Source organism: Crocodylus siamensis, chromosome 1 (genome assembly GCF_052110815.1).
Source record: "Crocodylus siamensis isolate JL-2025a chromosome 1, ASM5211081v1, whole genome shotgun sequence".
In the NCBI taxonomy this organism is placed as follows: Eukaryota; Metazoa; Chordata; order Crocodylia; family Crocodylidae; genus Crocodylus; species Crocodylus siamensis.
In genome coordinates, this window is record NC_143395.1 from 248,407,614 (window position 1) to 248,429,677 (window position 22,064).

The following is a 22,064-nucleotide window of genomic DNA, read 5'->3' on the forward strand; positions in this document are numbered from 1 at the left end:
TCTCTGGCCCTGTGGTGGGGGAAAGGGAGAGAGGAAAAAGGGAAAAAGCTCACTGAGATTCCAGAGCATGGCCCTATGGCTTCTTTTGGACCTGCAAGATAGATTCTCCTGGGAGCCAATCACTTGAGTTATTCTCAAGTTATTTTTCTTCCAGAGTGACCATTTTTTTCTGGGAGAAAAATTACGAACATCTGTACATTTGTGGTTTCTTCCTGAGAAAACAGGAACTTTCTTCACAGAGAAAATGAATGTCCATAAATGACCATATTGAACTGAGGTAACGGGTAGCAAAGCGACAGAAGCCAGGACTCCCTTCTAATAGAGAGTGTCATATGGACTAAGCTGCTACAGTGTCAGGTTCTCTTTCTTGCTCTCCTTATGTCCCTATGACACTTGGGCTGAAAATACTTTCATCTAAGCTATTCTATAGCTTGGAGATGAGGGTACCAGGACTGGATGTCAGTGTCAGAACTGAAATTCAAACTATATCACAGACCAGGGGAATAAACTCAATGTTGGTATAACTATTGGTATTAGAGGAACTTGATTTTGCCTGTTATGTTTAGATATTATGGGAAATTTCCAGTCAAGGATCAATTGTCTGTACAGAAATCATATGGATTAATAGGGTGGATGTAAGGGTGGATTTTTAGAAAATATTGGAAATGACTATATCACTCAGAGCACAAGCTAATTTTCTATGAACCAGTAATGGAAGAACACCAGTCTTAGACTTCCTCTATTTCCTGTACTGTATCCTGTCTTGGGCAACAGTTTTCCCAACAAACAAGAAAAAAAATGTTATTTAATAGAGGTGTATTTAGTTAAAGATCATACAAAAGTGTACTGAAAATCTTGGAAGAATCTTGAAATATTTAAAGATGAGGGAGAGCTTATATAACAGCCTGTACAGAACCTTACAATGTAGAAATTTTTAGTATGCAGTCTTTAGATTTTATTTGGATAGGGTGAAGCCATGGATTTTGTATGTAAATAAAAAGCTGACATTTCACATGAATAGTTCATAAATTTGTAATAAACCTTTTATAAATAGTTCGAGAAAAGCTTAATCAATTGAAATAGATTATTAGACAGTCCAACATTGTTTTACAGTCTACTTACAACTATTTAATACTTTCGAAGAATGTGCTTTTAAACATCTATAAAGCATATTGCTCACATCTGTAGCATGCCTAAACATCTATTAATTATTTATTAAACCTTCATAAACTATCAATTAATAATGTATTTGCCTTTTATATATGGGACCTTGATATGAAGTTTGCTCAATAAAAATTGGGTAATATTTTGCAAACTTTTTAAATGCATTACTTATGAAATTGCATAAAACTGATGGGGATTTTTGGATATTAAAATATATATCTTAATAATATGATGAAGGGAAGAGGGAAAACAGTATATACTCAAGTATGGATAACTAATAAAGCCAAATTGCACACAGAACAATTGAAAATATTAACAAAAAATATTAATATAAATAATCACACTCTTCTCACTATTTACAGAAATACATTATGTGGATTAGTAATATCATGACATTGCCTTTACATCTGTGTTTCATTGATATCTATTATTATAGTAGTTTTCCTGCAGTAAATGAAGATGGCTGTCTGGTGATATTGAACAACTCTCTTCCTTACTTCAGTAACTCTCTAAATGTGTCTTAAATGTATCCAATGATGATATATATTTAAATATATTTGAAACAGTCAAAATCCTATTGGAAGCATTGGAGGCATTCAGGCACTCTTATTTGTACTACTGTTGCAATCACTCATGAAGCCCCAGAGTGGGCATTCTGGGAACAGAGCTTAAAGATCATTTCTGTCCTCAAGAACTTAAAATGTAAGTAAATATTGGTAAAACATTAATAGTGAAACAGTTAATTCTAACTGGAGGCAATAGAAACTTCATATTGGTGAAGGAAGAGATTATTCTTTATAGTTTTCCCTGAAAACTTTTCTGATTATAACCCCAAATGTTTGTAAATATATTAAATCAGCAAGGAATCTCTGAAGGGTGGGCATAATAACCATGTAAAAATAAATGTGAAAAATAAGAAATCAAATATAAGCCTGCAGGCTTATTTACCTATACAAACACATGCCAGTCCAACCTTTAGCTTGTAATACGCGACATGCCTATACACTGTACACTCTTCTTTCCAAAGCCCTTAGGTGGTACTACAAGGTATTTGTTGTTCTATTCCTATAATTTAGTAAACCTGTGAAATCACATAATGTCTTAAAAGTACTCTCCAAATAGCACCTGCTTCTCATCCATAATTTTACTTTGTTAAAATATAATGTGACAGATGGGACAGATTCTGTAAGCACTCTTCATATTGAGCATCTATCATTGAAGTCCTATGTAGGTTAAGAAAACAGAATTTTCATGAGAAAACATCCAAGACAGAAAGGGAAAAATAAAAGATCACTACTTAGGAGGAGAAAGGGTGGTCGGGATTAATGAAATACATTGAGTCACAATCCTTGAAGGAAAGGATCTTGACAAGATGTGCATAGACAATTGGCTCATGTGTTCATAAAGAAAAAGTAGTTGTTTGGATCAAATACTTGTCTAATGAAACATGTAATAAATGTAAGCTTTCCCCTTTTAGGATCAGAATAGTTTACAACCTATTTATTGTGTGTGTGTTTTCATGTGTGGGCATGCACACGTGTGAAAATGTTTAAAAGCATTCAATAACGATCTAGACAAATATTTTCCAAATTGTCTAGTTCACATGCTGTCAAGTGTTCTGTACAATTTCTCACTCTGTTGTTTGTCTGTTTGAATTGTGATTTATCAGTTATTATTTCTCTTCCTTTAATAGATGACTGATTTTTTTCAGTAGAATTATGAATGTTCAGTAGATAATAACAAATAATGCACTTCATTCTGTCTGGCTAGATACTTAAATTGCCCCCATCAGCATAGTACCAGAAGAACTCTTATGTATCTACAAATTTAAAAAACCAAAACCAATATTGTTTAAGACAATATTGTTTAATTATAACTTAGTTATGATATATCTCCTTGGCCTGTAGAAGACATATCTTAACTAGGTTATACAGTATTTATGTGGGAAAAAATATATCTGTGGTAAGCTAACCTGAAAAAATGACTTGTGAATTCAGTCCTAAATGTTATATCTGTTCATTAGGTCTGTGCGACATGGCACCGTTCCATTTCACCTTGAGTTTCGAGGTTTTGACACAACAGCATTTTGTATTCAATTTCATTTTGGTTCAAAACAGCTGTTCCGTTTTGCTTCGTCAAAACAGTTAGGCTGTTTTGACTGTTTTGATGTTTTGCTTGATCCACTGGGGACAGGAAGTCAGCCCAGCTGGTCTGACTTCCATCCCCGGCACTATGGTCAAAACGTTTCAATGTTCAAAATGTTTTGACTAGCCTCATTTTGTTTCAAGGAAAGCCCTTTGTTTCATTTTGATTTTGCTGTTTCAACCTCAAAATAAGTTGAAACAGCGTCAAAACAAAATGGCTGGCAAAATTTCACACAGCCCTACTGTTCATCTCTGAGTCAGGAGTTCCAACCCTAGTATTTACTCCTATGACAGTCTTACTTACTATGGTAATAAGTCTTTCTTGTTTATTATTCCGGCTGAATATGACTATTGTGGGAAATCAAAATTTCAGAACTAGAGTCAATATTTCTCTGTCAGGAATTAGTGCCATATGGAGCTATAGATATCAGGATTGGCCTTGATCTGAGCTGAATATTCAGAGAGCAGGGTCATTGTTATGATGTGCTCACATCTACTTGTCTTGCTGAGTAGAGGAGCGACTGTGTTTTTTTCACCAGCTGGACTGTCCAAAGCATTTTTTGCAAGTCACAAATAAGAATAAAAATGAAGATTCAAGATTAGCTGTAGCTATTCAAAAAGAAGGGAATAGTCGAAAAGAACCACAGGACAATAATGTACATTAGCTGCAATGCAGATACTCAGAAGAAGCAGAATTTGTTAGTTCTTCTCAAGAGCATTGGCTTCTATTGCCAGCTGACCTTCATCCAGGTGATGTTTGCAGTTAAGCATTAGGGAAGTGGGGGGATGGTGTTGCCTATTTTGATTTATGTGGAATGGACAGCTACTTGTCTTATGCATTATTATGTTGCTTCTGGCTGTGTTCTCCCTATTAATTTATAGTCCCCATCTACACATTACACTTAAGGTGTGATTAACCATTGTGTCATGCCTTAAGTGGGCACTTGGCCACACATTCAATCAACTATGATGTGATAAAAACAGAAATAAGCTACAACATTATTGTATGTAGAATAACTTTGTAGCTGCTTCCTTTCACACCATTAATTAAACATGAAGCTGGGAGTCCTGTCAGCTGATTGGAGCTCCCAGCTGGGGCAGGGCCCAAGCACACCTAGCACCAAGTGGAGCCTAGCACCAAGTGGACCCATGGACAGAAGCAGCTGGGAGACTAGCTGCTACATTCTCAGAGCCATGGGGGTGCTTGGTAACTCACAGCTGGTCTCACAGTTTGGAAGGTGCATGGGACTGAACAGGCTCCCAGCCATGGGAGCTTGCTTCTTGCAAGTGCAGGCAGGTGGTGGTAGGGAGCCTGGGATCAAAAATAAGGCATGATGGGATCTGATTTGTGATCTGAGAATCAGATGTCCTGCCATGCACGTGTGGTCTGGCAGGAGGCACAATTGTGTGGAGTCCTATTGTGCCTTTACCTGCAAGTGTAGAGGGGCCCTTCCTGGTTAAATGTAGTGATTGTAGACCTTATGCTAAGTTTTGGAAATCCTTACAATCTTACAAGGCTTGTACAGTTGCATTTTCCTTGTGCTGGGTTCTTTCTCTCTAATTTATGCTGTATCATGTTAAAAATCTCTAACCACATTTCTCTGGGTTAACATAAAATGCATGATTAAGAAGGCATCAATGTATACTAATGATGTGCTTGTATAGCATCAGTACATGGGGTCCTGTATTGTCTTCCAACTCTACCAAAACATGTAGTAAATATTCCTGCTTACAGACATGAAATACAGCCAAAACAGTGCTTTACTTTAAACTCGGTGTGCTCTCATGCTGAGCCCAGAACATGCCCAGAACAGGAATCATGTTAGTTGGACCCAGCTCACCTAATGTTTGTATAGATTAGGCACTTTAGTGGAATTTTTTTTGACACTTTTATGTAATAGCTGATTCAATCAGCTTTTAGATTAAAGTGCCAAAAAGCCCCGCTGAAGCATCTGATCGATACAGATGCTCCAGAGTTGGGTCGAACTAATGGCCTGCTTCTTCCAGTAAAGAGTTTTTAACATCTGTAAACACTCTATAATTTTAATGTTTTCTTAATAAAGTTTTTAATGTGAAAAAGGAGAGGAATCCCGATTTTGTAGGTCCCTTAGATGAGGCCTTTTGATTCTTTGGATTCCATGTAAAAAGGGTACCTGAGTCATTATAAGCCACCTATGCTTATAGCTTTGGCTTTTAAATGCAGAATCAGTATTTAATGAACATTTATGTTAAATGCCATAGTTAGATCCAATAGGATGAATATTGTTGTACTTCCCTCCTTTTATAAATAGGAGATAATTCATCTGAAGAATATGTTGTCTATGTCCTATTAAAAATGCTTCTTTTGATAGATAATTTATTGTATCTAACCTTCCCCTTTTCTATGGCTTTTGGGAAGGGAAATTAACTGTATAGGGAAAATACTGATTATAAAAGATTTATTACAATGTCATACCTACTGTTATTCTGGTCTAGTTAAGATTCAGTGAACGTTGCCAGCAATAACCCCTTGATTTCAGGTGTGCACAATACCAGAAAGCTCTTGACAAACTGGAGTGAATTCAGAAAAGAACAACAGAAATGATTAATGGCTTGGTGGGATTGACTTATGAAGAAAAATTAAAAGCCCCCCAAATGTATATCTTGGCTAAACAATGACCATGTAGAAGAGAATAAGGTAACTATCCTAAAACATAAAAGAGTTAAACAAAGTTAACCAAAGGTAAAACTAGTATGTATATCAATCAAAACATGGCATTGCAGGTAAAGATTTCAATGGTATAATTTTCCAAAGAAAATAGATATGCCATACTGTTTGAATCAGCAGGACTAAATAGACTAAGTACTGAAGGATTCAAACTCTGGCCAGGTGTGCACGAAGTAAACTAGAAATTTTTCTCTATGTAGTAATGTTGATACAATTGTGGGAGGGGGAAGAGTTGTTTGTTTGTTTTTGGCTACATATCTATATGGCTTAAAGCTCTTATATGCTTTTCTGGGGCCATGTCTACATGAGACGCTATTATGTAGTCATTACTGTGCATTTATTCATAGAATCATAGAAGTAGGTTCAGAAGGGACCTTGTAGATCTTCAAGCCGGACCCCCAGCCTGGGCGGAAGAAAAAGACTGGACTCAAATGAATCCAGCCAGGTAGTCATCAAGCCTCTCCTTAAAGATCCCCAGGGTAGGAGCCACCACCACTTCCCTTGGAAGTTGGTTCCAGCTCCTAGCTGCCCTGACTGTGAAGTAGTTCTTGTGGATGTCTAATCTAAATCTACTCTCTAATAACTTGTGTCCATTGTTCCTTGTCATGTCAGGGGTGCTAGGGGAAACAGCATCTCCCCTAAACCCTTCTGGTCCCCCCTAGTGAGTTTATAGACAGTCACCAACATTGAAAGGGTCCAGAGGAGGGCCACCCGCATGATCCGGGGTCTACAAGGCAGACCCTACATTGAAAGACTGCAGGACCTAAACCTGTTCAGCCTTCACATCTATTTCAATTGATTAAGCTTTTCTCGAACTATTTATAAAAGGTTTATTACAAATTTATGAACTATTCATGTGAAATGTCAGCTTTTTATTTACATACAAAATAAACATTCTTGAAATGTAGCGCACAGAACTGGACACAGTACTCCAGCTGTGGCCTGACCAGCGTCGCATAGAGGGGGAGGATCACCTCCCTGGCTGTACTTGAGATGTACCTGTGGATGCACGACAAGGTGCGGTTAGCCCTCCCAACCGTGACCTCGCATTGTCGGCCCGTGTTCATCTTGGAGTCAATAATAACTCCAAGATCCCTTTCTGCCTCTGTACTCTCAAGAAGGGAGTTTCCCATTCTATAAGTGTGCTGCTGGTTTCTACTGCCTAAGTGCAACACCCTGCACTTGCCCATATTGAAACACATCTTGTTTATGTCAGCCCACTCCTGTAACCTATCCAGGTCTTGTTGCAGTCTTTCCCTCCCTACTACTGTGCTCACCTCACCCCAAATTTTGGTATCATCAGTGAATTTAAACAGGTTGCATTTCACCCCATCGTCCAAATCGCTGATGAAGAAATTGAACAGCACAGGCCCAAGGACCGAGCCCTGAGGGATTCCGCTGCCCATTTCCCCCCAGGTGGAATATGACCCATCCACCGCATAGCGGAGACCAACTGGAGGCTGCAGGAATGGTGCTTCGAGGCGGGCTTTGGCTTCCTCAGCCATGACCGGCACATCGTGATGAGAGACATGCTGGGATGGGATGGGCTCCACCTTTCCCCTAAAGGTAAGCGTGTGTTCTCTTCCAGGTTGGTGAACCTCCTTCGGCGGGCTTTAAACTAGGCTCATCGGGGGAGGGGGAAGATGAGGGCGGAGGAGACAATGAACTACCAGGCCCAGCAACAGCCAGCGAGCCCAGACCAATGGTCAAAAGGGAGAAACAGGTAAGTGATGGGGGACGGGGCATTGCTGAGACTAGGGGGTCAGTGGGCACAACCGTTGGAGGCCTCAAATGCCTCTACACGAATGCCCGAAGTATGGGGAAGAAGCAGGAGGAACTCGCCCTCCTCCTAGCTGTCACCAGCCCTGACATAGTAGGGATCACAGAAACGTGGTGGGACTCATCGCATGACTGGGCGGTGAGTGTCAAGGGCTATAGGCTATACAGGAGGGACAGGATAGGAAGGAAAGGTGGAGGAGTAGCACTCTACATCAAGGAGGAATATACTTCTTCGTTAATTAGCAAGGGGGCAGAGGGGGGGCACTCTGAGGTGCTCTGGGTTAGAGTAAAAGGCAGTCCAGGGGAGAGAGACTTAACGGTGGGAGTCTACTATAGACCTCCCAACCAGGGAGAAGAGCTCGACCAGGAATTCTTAGGTCAGCTCACAGAGGCAGTGAGGGCTTAGGATGTGGTCATCATGGGGGACCTGAACTTCCCAGACATCTGCTGGGAGGAGCAGTCAGCCAAGTCTGATCGCTCATGTCGGTTCTTAGCCAGAGTGCAGGACCTCCATCTAACCCAGGAGGTGCACAGTCCCACCAAGGGAGACGCCATGTTGGACCTGGTGCTGGCCACGGGTGATGACCTGGTGAGGGGGCTGCGGGTGATGGGCCACCTGGGAGACAGTAATCATCGCTTGCTGGAATTCACCATCCAGCGTAAGGTGGCAAAGGGCTGCAGCAAGGCAACAGCCCTAGACTTTAGGGGGGCTGAGTTCAACAAGCTAAGGAGGATCGTTGGGGAAGCGCTGAGGACCCAGAGGGGAAGGGAATCAGATATCGAAGGTGAGTGGTTGCTCCTTAAGGAGACGATCCTCCATGCCCAAAGGGAGGTAATCCCAACAAGGGTCAAAGGGAGCAGGAGGGCACATAAACCCCCATGGCTCACTAAGAGCATCCGGGAATGTCTCCTTGCTAAAAGGGAGGCATACACCCAATGGAGAGATGGGGTCATCACCAAGAAGGACTATGTTACAGTCGCCCGAGGATGTAGGGGGGCAGTCAGGAGGGCCAAGGCAGAGATGGAGATAGGACTAGCTTCCCGGATTAAGGACAATAAGAAGTCCTTCTTCAAATACATAGGGGGTAAAAAGAGGGTCCCGGGTAATGTGGGGCCCCTGCAGGACACGATGGGCAACTTAGTCATCACGCCAGATGACAAAGCTAACATATTTAACGATTTCTTTGCCTCTGTCTTCCTAAGTAGGGACCAGTTCAGCCACCTCCCTGCTGGACCCCCCTCGGGCCCCGGGAGAGACACGCCTGGGCCAGGGGTTAGCGAGGAGTTAGTTAGGGTACTTCTGGAGAGGCTGGACGTGTTCAAGTCCGCTGGTCCGGACGATCTTCACCCTAGGGTTCTACAGGAACTGGCCGAGGTCATTGCGGGACCCCTGGCGCGGCTCTATGAGCACTCGTGGTGCTCTGGTGAGGTGCCGGAGGACTGGAAGAGGGCCAATGTGGTCCCTATCTTCAAAAAGGGAAAAAAAGAGGACCCGGGAAATTACAGGCCAGTTAGTCTTACCTCAATCCCGGGTAAGCTCTTTGAAAAAATTATCCTGGCACACATCCAGGAGGGCCTTGCGGGGGAATGCATGCTCAGGGGGAACCAACATGGGTTCATCAGTGGCAGGTCTTGTCAGACCAACCTGGTGGCCTTTTACGATCAGGTCACCAAATCATTAGACTCAGGGGTTGCTGTGGATGTAGTCTTTCTGGACTTCCGGAAGGCTTTCGACACTGTCTCTCACCCTGTCCTCATCAAAAAGCTGGGAGACTGTGGTGTCGATGCCCACACGGTCAATGGGTCGCCAACTGGTTGGAGGGCCGCACCCAGAGGGTGGTAGTGGATGGGTTCTTCTCGACGTGGAAGGATGTGGGCAGTGGGGTTCCGCAGGGCTCAGTCCTCGGGCCTGCACTGTTCAACATCTTCATCAGTGACTTGGATGAGGGGGTAGAAAGCACCCTGCTCAAGTTTGCTGATGACACTAAGATGTGGGGGGATGTGGGTGCACTAGAAGGGTGCAATAGGCTACAAGCTGACCTTGACAGGTTGCAACGGTGGGCGGATGAGAATAGGATGGGGTTTAACACTGATAAGTGCAAGGTGTTGCACATGGGGAGGAAGAACCGGCACCACACTTACAGGTTGGGGAACTCCCCTCTTGCCAGCACGGAGACGGAAAAGGATCTTGGAGTCGTCATTGACTCCACGATGAACATGGGCCGGCAGTGTGGGGAGGTAGTCAAGAAGGCCAACCGTACCCTGTCATGCATCCACAGATGCATCTCGAGCAGGTCCAGGGAGGTGATCCTCCCCCTCTATGCGGCACTGGTCAGGCCGCAGCTGGAGTACTGCATCCAGTTCTGGGCGCCTCACTTCTAGAGGGACGTGGACGATATGGAAAGAGTTCAGAGGAGGGCCACTCGTATGATCAGGGGTCAGCAGGGCAGGCCTTATGAGGAGAGGCTACGGGACCTGAACCTGTTTAGCCTCCACAAGAGAAGGTTAAAGGGGGACCTTGTGGCCTGCTACAAACTGGTCAGGGGGGATCAGCAGGTATTGGGGGAGTCCCTGTTCCCCCGTGCGCTGCCAGGAGTGACCAGGAATAACGGTCACAAGCTGGCGGAGGGTAAGTTTAGATTAGATATTAGGGGGCGCTACTTCACAGTCAGGGCGGCTAGGGCCTGGAACCAGCTTCCAGGGGAAGTGGTGCAGGCTCCTAGCCTGGGGATTTTTAAAAGGAAGTTAGATGAGCACCTTGCCGGGGTCATCTGACCCCGGTGCTCTTTCCTGCCAAGGCAGGGGGTCGGACTAGATGATCTACCTAGGTCCCTTCCGACTCTAGCTACTATGAAACTATGAAACCACCACCCTCTGAGTATGACCCTTGAGCCAATCTGCAATCCATCTGACTGTGTAGACATCAATGCCACAGTCGCCTAGTTTTTTAATGAGGATGGGGTGGGAGACTGTGTCAAAGGCCTTGCTGAAGTCTAGAAAGACTACGTCCACAGCGACACCTGCATCCATTGCCTTTGTGACCTGATCATAAAAAGCAATCAGGTTGGTCTGACAAGACCTGCCCCTAATGAAACCGTGCTGGTTGCTCTTGAGCATCATCCCTGAAGCTGGCCCATCACAGATGTGCTCCTTGAGAATCTTCTCAAAGAGTTCCCCAAGGATAGAGGTAAGAATGATGGGCCTATAGTTGCCCAGGTCCTCCCTCTTCCCTTTTTTGAAGATGGGGACTACATTAGCTATCTTCCAGTTATCTGGGACCTGGCCCAAGCACCAGGAGTGCTCATAGAGCCGTGCCAAGGGCCCTGCAATAACCCCAGCTAGCTCCCTCAACACCCTGGGGTGGAGAGCATCTGGACCCACTGACTTGAACATGTCCAGCCCCTCCAGAAGCTCTCTAACCCGGCCCTCCCCAACCTGAGGTCTGGAGGCGTTCCCCTCGAGTCCATCTGGCATCCCAGTGGGGAAGTCCCAGTCCCTGCACAAGAAAATGGACATGAAGAATTGGTTAAAGAGTTCCGCTTTCTCCTCTGGCGCAACCACCACATTGCCCAGCGTACCTTGCAGGGGCCCCACGTTACCCGGTGCCTTCTTCATCCTCCCTATGTATTTGAAAAAGGACTTTTTATTATCCTTGATCTTGGACACTAGTCCTAGCTCTATGTCTGCCTTAGCTTTCCTGACAGCCCCCCTACAGGCCCTTAGCACTTCTTGCCTTTGTCACCTGTCCTGCTCAGATGGCGTCTCCTTGTCTTCCTGCGGCCACCTCCCCTGGCGAGGCTAGTTTAAAGCTCGCCATACGAGATCAGCCAACCTGGAAGAGAAGACACGCTTGCCTTTAGGAGAGAGATGAAGCCCATCCCACCCGAAAGCATGGGTCATTATCAAGGAACTTGTACTTGTAGAAGCTTGTATACATTTGTACAAGTTTATACAATGCACAATGAAAGTTTTAAAATTCACAGTAACCCAATTGCTAGCAAATGCCTTTTTTGTGATGCTACGGCACAGTAGCCCAGTACTACTGTGCAGTAATATTGCATCATAGTTTTTGCCATACAACTCTACTGTGCAGTAGTATTGGGCTCCTGCATAGTCAATATTTCATGTGGACATTCCTGGTATTGTTTATTTTGCTGAGGGAATAAGCTATGCCAGCAAAAGAACTCTTTTTCACTAGTATAAGCTAGACATTACATTTCTCTCATGTAATGTGAGAATAATAGGAAATTTGTTATATATAGGCTATTTCATATTTAAAATTGCTGAATGTGTAGCCCAGAAGGGTTGCATATGGGGGGTTTTAAACTGAGGCCAGGAAAGACTCCTTAACCCTGTGTCCTGGTCTCTTGTCTTTCAAATCACTGTGTTACCCAACTATGTGGCATGGGCAACATTTAAACAAGGAGGGCCCGACCTAGGGGTCCAAAAACCCCACCAGAAAAAAAGGTAGAGCAATGCACACATGGGCAGTGCTCCATTGCAGTGTGGAGAACATCTGAATGTGCACTATTTGGCACTGCAGATGAGTTTGAAGTGCCACATACCACAAGGCCACAATTGTCTGAATGCAGCCTTCATGTTTTTTGGTTTTTCATGGTTAATATGATCTGGCTGCACTTTAAGCTCTGAATTTTGATCAAAACTTAAAAGTCTTAATTAACACCAATGAAATGTTGGCAGGGGAATTTTCAAAGACTTTCACTTGGGTGCCATGCAAAGGATTTTTATGACAAGTATTTAGTATTCACACAAGATGCAGAATGTAGGTGGTTGTTTTTGAAAGCCTGATTGCAGTCCTGGAGAAGCAAATGTGTCTTAGAGGTACCTAACTCCAAGGATTTTTCAATACCTTATAAACACCGAAACATCGCTGCTATTCCTGATTTTAAACATCACTCCATCCCACATTTAAACTAAGTTTCTCTATATTTTTCAGCACTTTTCTAGTGAGTTTTTCTTTTCTGGATAGATTAGTACAATGTCTTCACAACTAAAAAGATCAGCATCAAAAAGTTCAGAAAGCAAACTGATTTTTAAACATGCTTGTCACATTTTCCCCAATGTTGCTCAATTAAAATGTGAAACAGCATTTGCTGGTACATATTCATTTGTGATCATAGGTCATAGGAAAGTAGGGTTGGAAAAGACCTCATCAGGTCACCTAGTCTAGCCCTCTGCACAAGTCAGGATCATCCCCAACAAAACCATCCCAGTCAAACATGTGTCTAACTTGGTTTTAAAAGTTTCTGAGGATGGACATTCTACAACTTCTCTAAGTAGCCTGTTCCAATGCCTGATTAGCTTCAAAGTCAGAAAGTTCCTTCTAATCTCCAGCCTAAATTTTGCTTGATGCAGCATGAAGCCATTGCTTCTAGTCCTGTCCCCTACAGCCACAGAGAAAACCCATCTCCATCCTCTCAATCATCACCCTTCCGGTATTTGAAGACAGTTATCAAATCCCCCTTCAGTCTTCTCTTCTCTAAGCTTAATAACCCTAGTTCTTTCAGCCTTTTCTCATAAGTCTTGTCTCCCAAGCCCTTGATAATTTTTGTTGTTCTGTGATAGACTCTTTCCACGATGTCCACTGAGGTATGGGGCCCAAAACTCAAGAGAGCAGAAGAATTGCTTATCTTGATTTGCAAGTGACAGTTCTGTGAATACACCTCAGGATGTTGCTGGCATTTTTTTGAGCCTAGGGCCTACCGTAATATCTAGGTCTTTCTCTACTATCCTTCAGCCTAGCCAGTCATTCTCCAATCTGTATCTCTGTATGCAGTTATTTCATCTTAAGTGAAGGATTTTGCATTTGTTTTTGCTGAATCTTACCTGATTGATTGCAGATCATTTTTCCAGTCTATTCTGGAGGTGATTCTGGATCCTAGTCCTGTCTTCCAGAGTGTCCACAATTCTACCTAACTTGGTGTCGTCTTGATATTTAGTAAGCATGCGGTTGATTCCATTATCTTAATCATTAAGGAAGATATTGAACCATACTGGATTCAGTACAGATTCCTGGGGAACCTTTCTTGATACCTCTTCCCAACTAGAGGCTTTGGCATTGGAACATTTTCTAGTAATTCTGTTGATTTTCCTGCTACTGCTTTCTTCATCTCTTACTGCTATGCCCTGGGGGGAAAAAAATCCTTCTCTTCTTTCACCTACTTACACTCAGCAAGAGAAAAACAGTGGCTGGTCAAATGTCCCAGTGAACTCCCCACTTCAGCTCCCAGACTAGCCCTTTTAGCTGGCCTGTTCATTGGTACTATACTACTGTGACCTACTTAACCTTCTTACTTAGGCAAACCCCATCTCCTTGCTCACAAAGCAGCATGCCCAATCATTTAATGCATTAATAGGAAAAAAAATCCTGGATAAAGAACAGGAAGAACAAGTTGCCTTGGACTTTCATCTAATAAATATTCCATTTAATCAACTTTTAACATACAGCACCAACAGAAACAAAACTAACAGGGACAACTCTTCAACTTTTTAAAGACTGAAGGAGCTTTTCCATTGTTTATAATAGGCCCAGGACTCGGCCCTAAAGAATTATTATTCACCCAGCACCAACATTTTCTGAATTCTGCTCAGTTCACTAATTTTACAGATTTTACTTTTGTCTTGTATAACATTCTTTATGGTTTCCATAAAGAGCTTGAATTTTTAAAATATGATTTCCATTTGTTAAAGACTCTTAAGAGTTTTTCAGGCTGTAATTTACAGGTTTTTAAAGTTTTATATACAAAATGCACTCTTAACTTCCGTCAAATTATTTTTTTTTCCTGAAATAGCAATATTTGTGGGAGAAATTGTAATATTAGCACCATACTAGCCAATAAATAGACCTGTTTTACCATGCTTACTTAACTGCGATTTCATCTCAAAACTTTCTAGAATCAGCACAATAATAGTTGGGGGGCAGGAGGGGAAGAGCTTGAAAACTGTGATAGTATTTTCATTTACTTTTATTGTTGAGAAGCTCCATAGCTTTGAGGTAAAGTGATGGCTGTAATATTTATAAAACTAACATTTAGTGCAAAATGCAACACAAAGAGGATTACTGTCGAAACATAGTTTTGTAGATGATAGGACTTCAGCTGCCTGAGGCTTCTACTGAATACTCCTGTTCTGTTAAAGTACTAGCATAATTTTTGTATCACCCCCAAAAAGCCCTCTATCACCATTATCCTCACAGTTAGAAAGAAATAACATATAAACATCTGTGCACTTCATCATTAGTCATATAGTGACACAACATTTTAGTTTCCATTTCATAGGCCCATAACTAGGGAGCCTTTATATTATTTTTATGACTTCATGCAGAATGCTGACGAATCACCTTCTATGGGTAGAAAGCATCCTAACAACAAAGAGAGAGACTGTTTGATGTAGCTTTGTTCTACTTGTTGTTTTCTTAATGGTGAAATATGAGTATTTTAAAAGGATTTTGAGTGACTTTGTGCACAGTTTCATGAAGGATAGGTGTAAAGGGAGGAAGTTATAAGAGCCATTCTTTCCATGCATTTATTTAAAGATTAACAGATGATAAGGCTAGAAAGACTCATTATGATAACCTAGTCTGATCTTATACATAACAGACCCATTGAATTTCATAAAAGATTCCTGCATACGGTCTGTAAATTCTGATTAAGCACATCTCTGAAAAAGGCATACATGAAGTGTCTTAAGGCACACCCCATCCCTGTTTAAGTCAGGTCCAGTGTTCCATTTCTTCCATAATTCAAAAATTGAATCTTAGTCTAAATTTGCCTAAGGACAGCTTCTAGCCAGTGGATTTTGTTATCCTTTGATTTGATATTAAATTGAGAAGTCATCTTGCTATTAAAAGGTGTTCCCACTGTATGCAAAGCTACTTTTTCATAAGAGTATAAGAAACAACATACAGCAACCAAGAGTCTGTCTAGTCTAGTATCCTATCTGACACTGGCAGGAATGGATTTAGAGAGAAAAAATTCAGAAATGATCAAAAATGATATATCCCAAATCATTACTCTCCCTGACATCCACTATTATTAGTTTAGAGATTCCGGAGGAAACATCTCCAACTGTTCTGTTCAGGAGCAGCGGGGAGAGTAAAGACACAGGCACACGTGTGTCTTGCACACATGTGTGCCCCCTTACCTGACCCGGAATGGAGGCGAGAGCAACAGAGGCGAGCAGAGCAGCAGCGGGGGCAGCATCAGCTGATCCCCCTAAGGTAAGTGGGGCAGAGGGGTGACGCAGCTCAGCCGGATCCAGTGGGGAAGCCCCAGATCCCTCTTAGCTGAGCCGGTAGGGAGCCGTGCTCCCGAACCACGCAAACAGAGCACGCAAACAGGGTGGGCTAGGGGGGGACTGTCCCCCAAGCCAGGGAGCACCCCTAGGGGTATCCCTCGGGGAGGCACCAGGTCCTCCCAGCGAGGGAGAGCTGGTGGGCGGGATCGCTGGTAGGCACTTCTGGGAGGTCCGGAGCACCTGATTGGCGGGTAGAGCGGAGGCGGGAAATTCAAACCGCAACCTTTAAAAGCTGCGGTTTGACGTAGCTTCCGGCACTCAGGAGCTAGGAGCAGCAGGGAGAGTAAGGACACAGGCACATGTGTGTCTACACACACGTGTGCCCCCTTACCTGACCTGGAGTGGAGGCGAGAGCAACAGAGGCGAGCGGAGCAGCAGTGGGGGCAGCAGCAGCTGATCCCCCTAAGGTAAGTGGGGGAGAGGGGCCGACGCAGCTGAGCCGGATCCGGTGGGGAAGCCCCCCGGATCCCTCTTAGCTGAGCCGGTAGGGAGCTGCACTCCTGAGCCATGTGAACAGAGCGCACAAACAGGCGCTGTCTGTAAGAGCATGCTGGCGTTTGTGCCAGCGTTCGCACTGGAGGGGGAGCAGGAGGGGCCGAGAGACCGACTCTTGTTAGCGCGGGCTAGAGGACCTGAACTCAGCTAGGAACTCCTATGATGGTGTCAACACGGAGTGCTGTCAGGGCCCCTGCCTGGGAGGCTCAGCCTTCCCGGGGCTTGTCTGAGGCCTCCACCCAGATGGAGCCCATGGTGGGGCTGGCATCCCCCAACCCCCTGGCCTGCGGGAGCTGCCCAGCAAGGCCTGGGGGGGCAGGGACTGGGGACCCCCACACCTGTCCTGCAGGTGCCTGTCTTAGGGCCCTGGAGGCGCAGGTGAGGGAGTTCCAGGAGGAGCTTAGCAGGCTGAGGGGAAACAGGGAGGCAGAGGAAGAAATTAACAGCTATTTTCTTTCCCTGCAGGGTTGTACGACCAAGGAGGATGCACCTCAAGATAAGCCCTCCACTGCTAAGTGGCAGACGGTGACCTCCTGTGCCAGGGCTGCTTGAGACACGGCAGCACCAGTTCCTACAGTCCAGCTGGAGAACAGGTATGAAGCTCTGGCAGCCCTGGACGAGAAAGACAGAGAGGATGAAACCGAGGAGGAGGCAACTCCACGCACACCGCATCCCGTGCAAGCCGAAGGAGGCAAGAAAGCCAGGAGGAAGAAGTGTCGCGTGATCGTCATTGGTGACTCCATCCTGAGAGGTACGGAGGGCCCTATCTGTCGCTGGGACCCCTCAGCATACGAGGTATACTGCCTACCTGAAGCGAGGATTCAGGACGTGAAAGGGATGCTCCAAACCGTAATCCAGCCCACCGATTATTACCCTATGGTCCTGGTCCATATGGGTATTAACGATGCGGCCAGGAGGAGCCCTGATCACTTGATAGAGGACTACCACACTCTGGGGTGCATGCTGAAGGAGATGGGCGCCCAGGTGGTTTTCTCTTCTATCCTGCCAGTGACTGGATGAGGTAGACGGCATGAAACGTGCATCGCGGAGACCAACTGGCAGCTACAGGAATGGTGCTTCGAGGCAGGCTTTGGCGTCCTCAGCCACGACTGGCACATCACGACGAGACACATGCTGGGATGGGACGGGCTCCACCTTTCCCCTAAAGGTAAGCATGTGTTCTCTTCTAGGTTGGCGGACCTCCTCCAGTGAGCTTTAAACTAGGCTCGTTGGGGGAAGGGCAAGATGGGGGCGGAAGAAACATCAGACTGCCAGACCAAACAGCACCCACAACTACAGCCCAGCTCAGACTGATGAGTGAAGCAATCAAACAGGTAAGAGTGAGGGGCCAGGGTAACGCTGGGTCTAGGGGGTCAGTACACACACCCACAGGAGGCCTCAAATGCCTCTACACAAATGCTTATAGTATGGGCAACAAGCAGGAGGAACTCACCCTCCTGCTGGCTGACACCAGCCCGGACATAGTGGGGATTACAGAAACGTGATGGGATGAAACACATGATTGGGTGGTCAATGTCAAGGGCTATAGGCTGTACAGGAGGGACAGGATAGGAAAGAGAGGTGGAGGTGTGGCACTCTATATTAAGGAGGAATGCACATCCTCATTAATTAGCAAGGAGTTAGGGGAGCGGCACCCTGAAGTGCTTTGGGTTAGAGTACATGGCAGTCAAGGGGAAAGGGACTTAATGGTGGGAGTCTACTACAGACCTCCCAACCAGGGAGAAGAGCTTGACCAGGAATTCTTGGGTCAGCTCACAGAAGTAGTGAAGGCTAAGGATGTGGTAGTCATGGGAGACCTGAATTTCCCAGACATCTGCTGGGAAGAGCAGTCAGCCAGGTCTGAACGCTCACGTAGGTTCTTAGACAGACTGCAGGACCTCCCTCTAACCCAGGAGGTGCACAGCCCCACCAGGGGAGACGCCTTGTTGGACCTAGTGCTGGCCACGGGTGATGACCTGGTGAGGGGGCTGCGGGTGCTTAACAACCTGGGCGACAGCGATCATCGCCTGCTGGAATTCACCATCCAGCGCAAGGTGGCAAAGGAATGCAGTAAGGCAGCGGCCCTAGATTTTAGGAGGGCAGACTTCAATGAGCTAAGGAGGATAGTTGGAGAAGCACTGAGGTCCCGGAGGAGAGGGGAGCCAGTTGTCCAAGGAAAGCGGTCACTCCTTAAGGAGACGATCCTCCAAGGAAGGGAAACTATAGGACGGTTAGTCTCACCTTGATCCTAGGCAAGCTGTTCGAGAAAATTATGCTGGCACACATCCAGGAGGGGCCAGCAGGGGACTGCATGTTTAGGGGCAACCAACATGGGTTCATCAGTGACAGGTCCTGTCAGACCAACCTGGTGGCCTTTTACGATCAGATCACCAGATCATTAGACGCAGAGGTAGCAGTGGATATAGTCTTCCTGGACTTCCGGAAGGCTTTTGACACTGTCTCTCACCCTGTTCTTATTAAGAAACTGGGGGGCTGTGGTGTAGACACCAACACAGTCAAATGGGTCGCCAACTGGCTGGAGGGCCGCACCCAGAGGGTGGTAGTGGATGGGTCCTTCTCAGCCTGGAAGGACGTGGGCAGTGGGGTTCCGCAGGGTTCGGTCCTCGGGCCCGCACTGTTCAACATCTTCATCAGCGATTTGGATGAGGGGGTAAAAAGCACCCTGTTCAAATTTGCTGATGACACTAAGATGTGGGGGGACGTGGGCACACTGGAAGGATGCAACAGGCTACAATCAGACCTGGACAGGTTACAAGGGTGGGCGGACGAGAATAGGATGGGTTTCAACACAGACAAGTGCAAGGTGGTGCACCTGGGGAGGAACAACCAGCACCATACCTACAGGTTGGGGAACTCCCCTCTTGTTAGCACAGAGGTGGAAAGGGATCTGGGGGTCATCATTGACTCCAAGATGAACATGGGCCGGCAGTGTGGGGAGGCAGTTAGGAAGGCCAGCGGCACCTTGGCATGTATCCACAGATGCATCTCAAGCAGGTCCAAGGAGGTGATCCTCCCCCTCTATGCGGCACTGGTCAGGCCGCAGCTGGATTATTGTGTCCAATTCTGTGTGCCGCACTTCCAGAGGGATGTGGACAGCATGGAGAGGGTCCAGAGGAGGGCCACTCATATGATCAGGGGACAGCAGGGCAGGCCCTATGAGGAGAGGCTGCGGGACTTGAACCTGTTCAGCCTCCAGAAGAGAAGGCTGAGGGGGGATCTTGTGGCCTGTTATAAACTAGTCAGGGGGGATCAGCAGGCACTGGGGGAGTCCCTGTTCCCCCGAGCACTGCCAGGAGTGACCAGGAATAATGGTCACAAGCTGGCAGAGGGTAGGTTTAGGTTAGATATCAGGAGGCGCTACTTCACAGTCAGGGCAGCTAGGTTCTGGAACCAGCTTCCAAGAGAAGTGGTGCAGGCTTCTACCCTGGGGGTGTTTAAGAGGAGGTTAGATGAACATCTTGCTGGGGTCATTTGACCCCAGTACTCTTTCCTGCCATCGCAGGGGGTTGGACTAGATGATCTGCTCAGGTCCCTTCCGACCCTAGAAACTATGAAACTATGAAACTATGAAACCACTATTAATGAATCTATCGTCTATGAATTTGTCTAGTCCTTTCTTGAACCTAGACAGGGGTACAACAAGGGTGTTTGCTTGGAAATCATAACAAATAAATGCAACGTATTTATTTTCTTTTTTTTTTGATGGGGGGTAGGGTGCGGATGGAAGGATGAAATTAATTTGTTTTTTACAAGAAAAGAAACTAGAGTTATTGTCTTGATTTAAATTTATTTATTAAATGTTGTTTCAGGCAAAAGTTGAAGAAAACTTTTAAATCTATTAATTAAATCACTTTAAAATATCTGAAAACTTGAGCTATAAGTAAATATAACTATGAAGATAAAGATATAGATAGAGATACAGATATACATATAGATGATATAGATATGACTATGGACATAGATATACTTTGCGCAAAAAAAGATGTACACAATTCTTCATGCAGGTGCTTGATGGACTGTACCCAAAGTCATTATTTATCACTCTGTGGGTTAATATAGAAATTTAGGCCAATTTTCCAGGCTTCATATCTTTTTTGTAGCTGTCTATATAAATAACTTCAAGTCATACACCTTAAAAAAACCCCAAAAAACCCCACAACTGGGTATGCTACTGAATGGTCTTCCAATTTCTGACTAGTATTTCCTTGCATATAGGGCTGAAGATTGTTTCCTTCTTAGCTACATCATTGTACACAAGCAGATTTGAAACCACCGGTATTATTCTGCAAGATTGGGGTAGTGATTTAATACCATGCATCTTAACTTGCCAGTAGTCTTGTGTCTTCCTGAAAGAAACCTTCTTGCAACCTATTAAGAGCTGAGAAGTTCTTATATGAGCATTGTGTGTCTAGTCAATGTTTTCTAGCTGTGTCACCAAGAATTGTTGATGGAAGAACTGTCATGCTCAGGTCCTCCAATATTCCATTTTACCCTTATTGAAAGAAGACATTTCAAAATATTTTTTCTAAATCTATTCTATTTTTATAAACCATATTATTCAATACAAATACCAATATTTACTTGACTTTAAAATATATATTTTTTAAAAGTGGTAAATTTCAAAGTTGGATGTATTACCCCATTTCAGACTGAAGCCAAATTTTAACATAGAAACTGTGGCTCCCACGCAGCTCTACTGTTCTGCTAATGGAATCTTTATTCCATCAAAGCAATAGAGTTATAGTAGCGCTTAAAATAATTGGAAAAACTGTCTGTCTCTCTCTCTCTCACTTCTGTTCCTCCTGTAATGCCTTCATTCCTCGCTTCTAGGCCTCATCATTAACACCTCCAAGGAGGGTGATTGCATCACATCTGTTGGGAGTGTATTCCAGATTCAGGTGACCCTTACAGAGAAAAAGTTCTTTCTTATATCCAGCCTGAATTTACTTTCTTTAGCTTATGCCTATTGGTCCTTGTCCTTCCTTGAGGTGCCTTCCTAAAGATTTGCTCCCCTAGATCCTGTTGTTCACCCCTGACATACTTGTAGACAGCTATTAAGTCACCCCTCAGACTTCTCTTACTCAGACTGAACAGGCCCAGTTCCTGGAGTTTCTCCTCACAGGGTTCCTTCCACGGCCTTGACCATATGGGTGGCCCTTCTTTGTACCCTCTCAAGCTTATCCATGTCCTTCTTGAAGTGTGGTGCTCAGAACCGGACACAGTATTCCAGTTGAGACCTCACCAGTGCTGAATAGAAAGGAAAGAGCACCTCCCTTGTATTGATCACACATCAGCTGATGCACACCAGAGTTCTATTTGCTCTTCTGGCAACCTCATCACACTGTTGGCTCATGTTCATCTTCTGGTCAATTGGACCCCCCGGTCTCATTCAGATGATGTGCCAGCCAGTGGACCACCACCTATCATGTAGTTGTGCT